Here is a 6,000-nt window from a genome sequence, read left to right on the forward strand (position 1 = left end):
CAAAGGGATCAGGGGGAAGGTCAGGTAGGAGGCTAATGGGGGCGGGGTGGGGGTGAGGGATCCACAGTGGGAGCTACAGTCACTTACCCACCAAGTAGGTGTCCAGGATGGCACGTGCCTGCTGTGCTCCCCACCTGCCCTTTCCCACCTCAGTCACCCCTCCTGACACTAAAAAGGAGGAAGGGGTGACTCTGCTGCCCTCTGCACCAGGATCCAACAAGACTCAAAGACCCTGGTCTCTTCTCTCAGAAAGAAGTCCCACAGGAGGAAGACATCCAGGCCACCAGGGAGCATGGAGGATGCAACTACCATCCCTAGTTAATCCCTCAGGTCAGTGACATGGGTGTCTCACCAGTGAACATCCTGCCACATGCCTCTATCAAGATGGCCCCAGGATTGCTCTTCTCAGCATGCCAAAGTTGAGCTGCCTTCTTTCCCCCTAAATCCACTTCTCTGCTGGGTTACCCCTCACACTGATGACGCTGCAGCCTCCATCTCTAAGGCCAGAAGTGGCATGTGGTTCTCCTCTTCTCCCTCCCTCCCTTCTCCTTAATGCAATAAATCAATAAGTCTTACCCATCCTTCCACCTAATCACAGCTCATCTTGCTGCCCGTCTCCTCCTCATCCTGACCTGGTCATTCCTGGGGCCTCATCTCTTCCAAGTCTCTGAACCCACCTCACCTCCTGCCTCCATCTCTTTCCTCACAGAAGACCTCCAGACTGTGTTTCCAGAGACCATCATTGTCCACGTCCTGCACAGTATGAACAGCTACATGTCCTCTCCATGGCCAGAGACTGAGCTGAAAACACCACAGGCTGGATTTGAAGGCCTGGTGTGGTCTGTCTCCTGCTGGACTCTCCCGCAGATTCCTCCCTCTCCCTGCATCTGACAGTGTCTCCACTCCCAGCTGGGCCAAGGACTTGGTGACTCTGAAACTTTGCATGTGCAGTTCCTTCCCCTGAAATGCCCTTCCCTCCCCATTCCTGCCTCTCCAAGTCCTGCTCATCCCTCAGGCTCAGTTGTAAAAGTCCTCAGAGTGTGCGTGCCCTCGTGCGTGTGTGTGTGTACCACTGTATGGTTCTTAGCACAGTGACATTCAGTCTTTTATTCATAGACTCACTTAACAAGTATTATCACACACCTACTATGGGCCAGCATTGTCGGAGGGGTCAGGGGTGCATCGGTGACACAACTTCAAAACTCACTGTCATCCAAAGGATTTGAAGAGACACTTCTGCAAAGAAGACACATAAATGACGAAGGAGCACATGAAAAGATGGTCAATATCGTCAGTTATTAGAGAAATGTGAACCAAAACCACAATGAAATACAAATTCTTGCCCATTAGGACAGTTATTATATATATATATATATATATATATCTTTAAAAAAACAGAAAACAAATGTTGGTGAAGATGTGGACAAACTGGAACCCTCGTGCATTTATGTGGGAATGAAAAATGGTGCAGCTTCGTGGAAAACCCTTTAGAACTGCCTCCAAAAGTGAAACATAGAATTGGCATACTTTCAAAGGAATTGAAAGTATGTACTCAATAGTCGCTTGCACACCATAGTTCATAGCAGCATTATTCCCAGTAGCAGTGGAACCAACCCTAGTGTCCACCAATTGAAGAATAGATGAACCAAATGTGGTACATACATACACTGGAATATCATTCAGCCTTAAAAAGGTTAGAATGAAATTCTGACACACTCTACAACATGGAAAAACTTTCAAAACTATAAGGTAAATGAAAGGAGCCAGACACAAAAGAACAAATATTTTCATGATTCTGCTTCTATGAGCCGCCTACAAAGACAGATTCATAGAAACAGAAGGTAGAATGGTGGAAGCTCAGAATCAGGGGACGGGGGATGAGGACTTGTGTAACTGCGCAGGGTTACTCCCCGGGATGACAAAAGTATTCAGGAAATAGACAGTTGGGATGGTTGCACCACACTGTGAGTGTACCTAGCATCACTGAATTGTACCCTACAAAATGTGAAAAATGTCAAGTTTTATTTTATGGATATTTTACCACAAGAAAATAAAGGAAATGAGGAGAACTTCTGTCATCAAAATGCTGTCATTATGGAGACAGGAATTAAAAATAAATAAAAATAGAGCACGTTGGATAGCGATACATGTTTGGGGGGAATCCCTCAGGGAAAGGAGCCTGTGGCATAGTGGGGTGGGTTTTCTGTATGGGAGAGTGTGACGTGATGGAGGTGATGTTTGAACAAAAACTCGAAAGCAGGGAGGAAGCAGGCACTGTGTTTCCCTAGGAGAAAAGTATTCCAGGAAGATGGAAAAGGGGGAGGTGTGAGGGCCACGGTCCTGAGGCAGAAGCAGGTTTGGTGTGTGGAGGAAACAAGAAGTCAATGTGTGACAGCACAGGGAGGACGGTGCAGACCCCATGGGAGACTGTCGCAGGCCAATGCATGATTCTGGAAACCCGTGAGGGGAGCAGACACATGACTAGATCCTCAGGTTTTCAGGATCCCAATGGCTGCTATGCTCAGAATTTGGAAAGAGTGGGTCCAGGGAAGCCAAAGATAGATGTGGCACGTCACTGCTGGGTACTCCAGGCAGGAGGTGATGGTGCCCTGGACCAGGGATGCCGTGTATGTAGGGAGGATGCATTTGGGAGACATTTTAAAGGACATGCCGACTGAATTTCCTACTGGATGTGGTAAACGAGGGAAAGAGAGGAGCAGAAATGGTGCCAAATCTTTCCTCTGAGTGACTAGAAGGGTGGAGTTGTGTTCCATGAAGGACGTCAGAGAGCAGGGTTTTGAAAGATGCTGATCATTCTCAGAAGCCATTTGACAGTCAGCTGCAGACGTCAGCAAGAGAGCTGACTATGAAGATCTAGAGAGGAGGTGAGGGGTGCAGACTGGAGATGTTAAAATGTATAGCCAGTGTAAGGTGATGACAAGAGATGAGGTAAAAGAAAAAAAACACAAAGGGGATGATAAGAGAATGGCAGTTCCTCCAAAAATTAAAAGTAGAATTATCATATGACCCAGCAATTCCACTTCTGGGTATCCATTCAAAAGAATGACAGCAGGGGCTCAGAGACACTTGCACACCTGTGCTCACAGCAACTTTGTTCACAAAAGCAAAAAGGTGGAGGGGCTGGCCCCATGGCCGAGTGGTTAAGTTCGCGCTCTCCTCTTTGGCGGCCCAGGGTTTTGCTGGTTCAGATCCTGGGCGTGGACATGGAACCGATTGTCAGGCCATGCTGAGGCAGCGTCCCACGTGCCACAACCAGAAGGACCCACTAAAAAGACAAAACTATGTACTGGGAGGATTTGGGGAGAAAAAGCAGGGGAAAAAGAAGGTAGAGGCAACCGAAGCATCCACAATGGATGGAGGGATAAGCACAGTGTGGTGTGTACCTATCATAGAATATTATAAAGTCTTAAAAAGGAGAGAATTCTGACACAAGCTACCACATGCATGAAGGTTGAGGACATGATGGTAAGTGAATAAACCAGTCACTAAAAAGGCAAATACTATATGATCCCCTTAGTCAAATTCCTATAGACAGAAAAATGGGAGAGTGGTTTCCAGGGACTAGGAGTTGGAGGAAATGGGAAGTTTTTGTTTAATGAGAATAGAGTTTTAAGTAGTGCAAGTTGAAAAGAGATTTCCAATTTTTTGGCCAGATGTCAAATCTAGAAATCTAGAAAATACCTAGTAGCTACCAGGAGCCACAGAAAACTCACCAGTGACCGCAGCTCTATAGACCAACAGGACTGAGTGGGGAGGAAGTGACACCACTGGGTGGGGCACATCTCACAGGCATGGACCAGGTGGGTCATCTGCCTTGTTTCCAGCCTCACCAACACAGAGATGCTCACTAAGCATTTGGGGAATGAATGAATGAACTGATAATGGATGGACTGCTGCCTTCACCTCACCTAAGACCTTCTTTTAATCTGCCCCAGACCCTAAAGAATCCTACACCTGGCGGGATGCACCACTTGAATTCTAGATGAAGTTGTGACTCTCCGAGGTTCAGCAGGAGCTGACCAGCTCCCTGGTGTACACAGCAGGGCCCAAAAAAGCACATCAGATGGGAGGCCCTTAGAGACTCACTGTGTCTCACTCCTCAGATGTCCTCAGAGGTCCTGGTCCGGGCTCCAGTGCTGGCGGATGCCCCAAGATGGGGGCAGGACATGCGGCATGTACGTTGTCTGCTCCTGTCTGGGAGGGTCTCAGGGTCTCTGGGCCATGGGGTGTGCAGAGAGGGGACAAGCTCTGGTCTGCAGTTCCTCTTCTGTGTATGACCGAGGTCACGTCCTCCTCCCCAGCTTCCCGTGGGTCTTCCTGCAACTCCCCCCACACTCACCTTTCCCTTCTCTTTCGAGACACAGGACAAACACCCAGCCACAGGGCCCTGCTGCAGGCAGATGAGTGGACCGAGGAGAGGAGTGGTTGGGGCAGGGGCTGCTGCTGACATTCCTTTCACTGCAGGGTCCCTGGCTCAGATCGAAATATTCGGGCTGCAAGTACAGGAGTCAGTGACAGTGCAGGAAGGTCTGTGTGTCCAAGTGCCCTGCACTGGTTTCTACCCTTGGGGTGGCTGGGCTGACTCTACCCCAGCTCATGGCCACTGGTTCTGGGAAGAGGCAAATCCATACCAGGATGCTCCTGTGGCCACAAACAACCAAATAGAAAAGAACAAGAGGATACCCAGGGCTGATTCCACCCCCTTGGGGACCCTTGGTCTAACAATTGCTCCATGGACATCAGAGATGCTAGGAAGAGGGACAATGGAAAATCCTTTTTTTGTGTGTGGAGAAAGGAAGTACAGAATGGAATTATAAATCTAACCATCTCTCTGTGCAAGTGACGGGTAAGGATGGGGTCCACAGGGGAAGGATATGGGGGCCCCAGGCCAGGGTTTGGATAGGATACCACTCCTGAGATGGGGGTGGAGGTACAGTCTTTCAGTGCTCAGAGAGAGGAGCTAGATCAAAGGCAGCTTCTCTCAGGGCCATACCTAGGACCCTCACTCCTGATTCCCATGTCTCCCCATCTCCCTCCTCCCAGCGCTGACCCACATGCCCAACATCCTCATCCCTGGGACCCTGGAGTCCAGCAGCCACAGGAACCTGACCTGCTCTGCACCCTGGGTCTGTGAATGGGGCACACTGCCCATCTTCTCCTGGATATCAGCTGGCTTCAACTCCCCAGGCCCCTGAACTCGCCTCTTCTCCGTGCTCACCCTCACCCCACGACCCCAGGACCACGGCTCTAACCTCACCTGTCAGATGAATTTCCATGAAGCTGGTGTGACTGTGGAAAGGCCCATCCAGCTCAATGTCACCTGTGGGTGCTGGGCCAGAATGCTCGAGTCCATGAGGGTGTGGTGGGGTCTGGAGGGCTAGGCTAGTGACGCTTGTTTTTTTTGTCCTGGGGGCCCAGCTGTAGGGGACCTAGAAGGACACAAGGACCTGACCCTTCTGCATTTCTGGAGGGGGATGCCTAGGCTTATCTCACCCCATCACATCCCATGATAAGGCATCCCCTCTTGTCGTCCTAGATGCCACAGAGAACTCAGCAATTGGTGTCTGTCTAGGGGACAGCACGGGTAGGAAGGAGCCCTTCCAGGGTTGTAGCGATCAGGGCCTCTTCCAGCTCAGAACAGGGCTGGGTCCCTGCCTCAGTGTGGACTCAGTGTGGTTACCAGAGGCCCCCTTGTGGGTGAACCAAGTGGTCCCTCCCATCCTCAGCCACCATGGCCTCTGTGAGCAGCTGTCCTCATTGGCCGTTCACTCCTCTCAGACTTCTCCACTCCCCTTGGCTCCACAAGGAGAACAGGACAACATTCACATGGCAGAGCCCCCCTCTCCAGACCCCTTATCACCAGTCTCTGATGGCTCCATCAGCCTCATCTTCTTATTTTCCCCTAATAGTTCATAAGTTACACATTTTTGGACAGGTGATATACTCACCTGGCCAAAACTTCAAAATGCACACACAGTC

The 6,000-nt window shown here is 50.0% G+C and overlaps 1 pseudogene; it reads left to right on the top strand.

Moving 5' to 3' along the window:
* Nucleotides 1–4,174: 4,174 nt before the first annotated feature.
* Nucleotides 4,175–5,402, top strand: LOC103567266 (myeloid cell surface antigen CD33-like; annotated as a pseudogene).
* Nucleotides 5,403–6,000: the final 598 nt, after the last annotated feature.

This window comes from Equus przewalskii, chromosome 9 (assembly GCF_037783145.1).
Source record: "Equus przewalskii isolate Varuska chromosome 9, EquPr2, whole genome shotgun sequence".
NCBI classification, from domain to species: domain Eukaryota; kingdom Metazoa; phylum Chordata; class Mammalia; order Perissodactyla; family Equidae; genus Equus; species Equus przewalskii.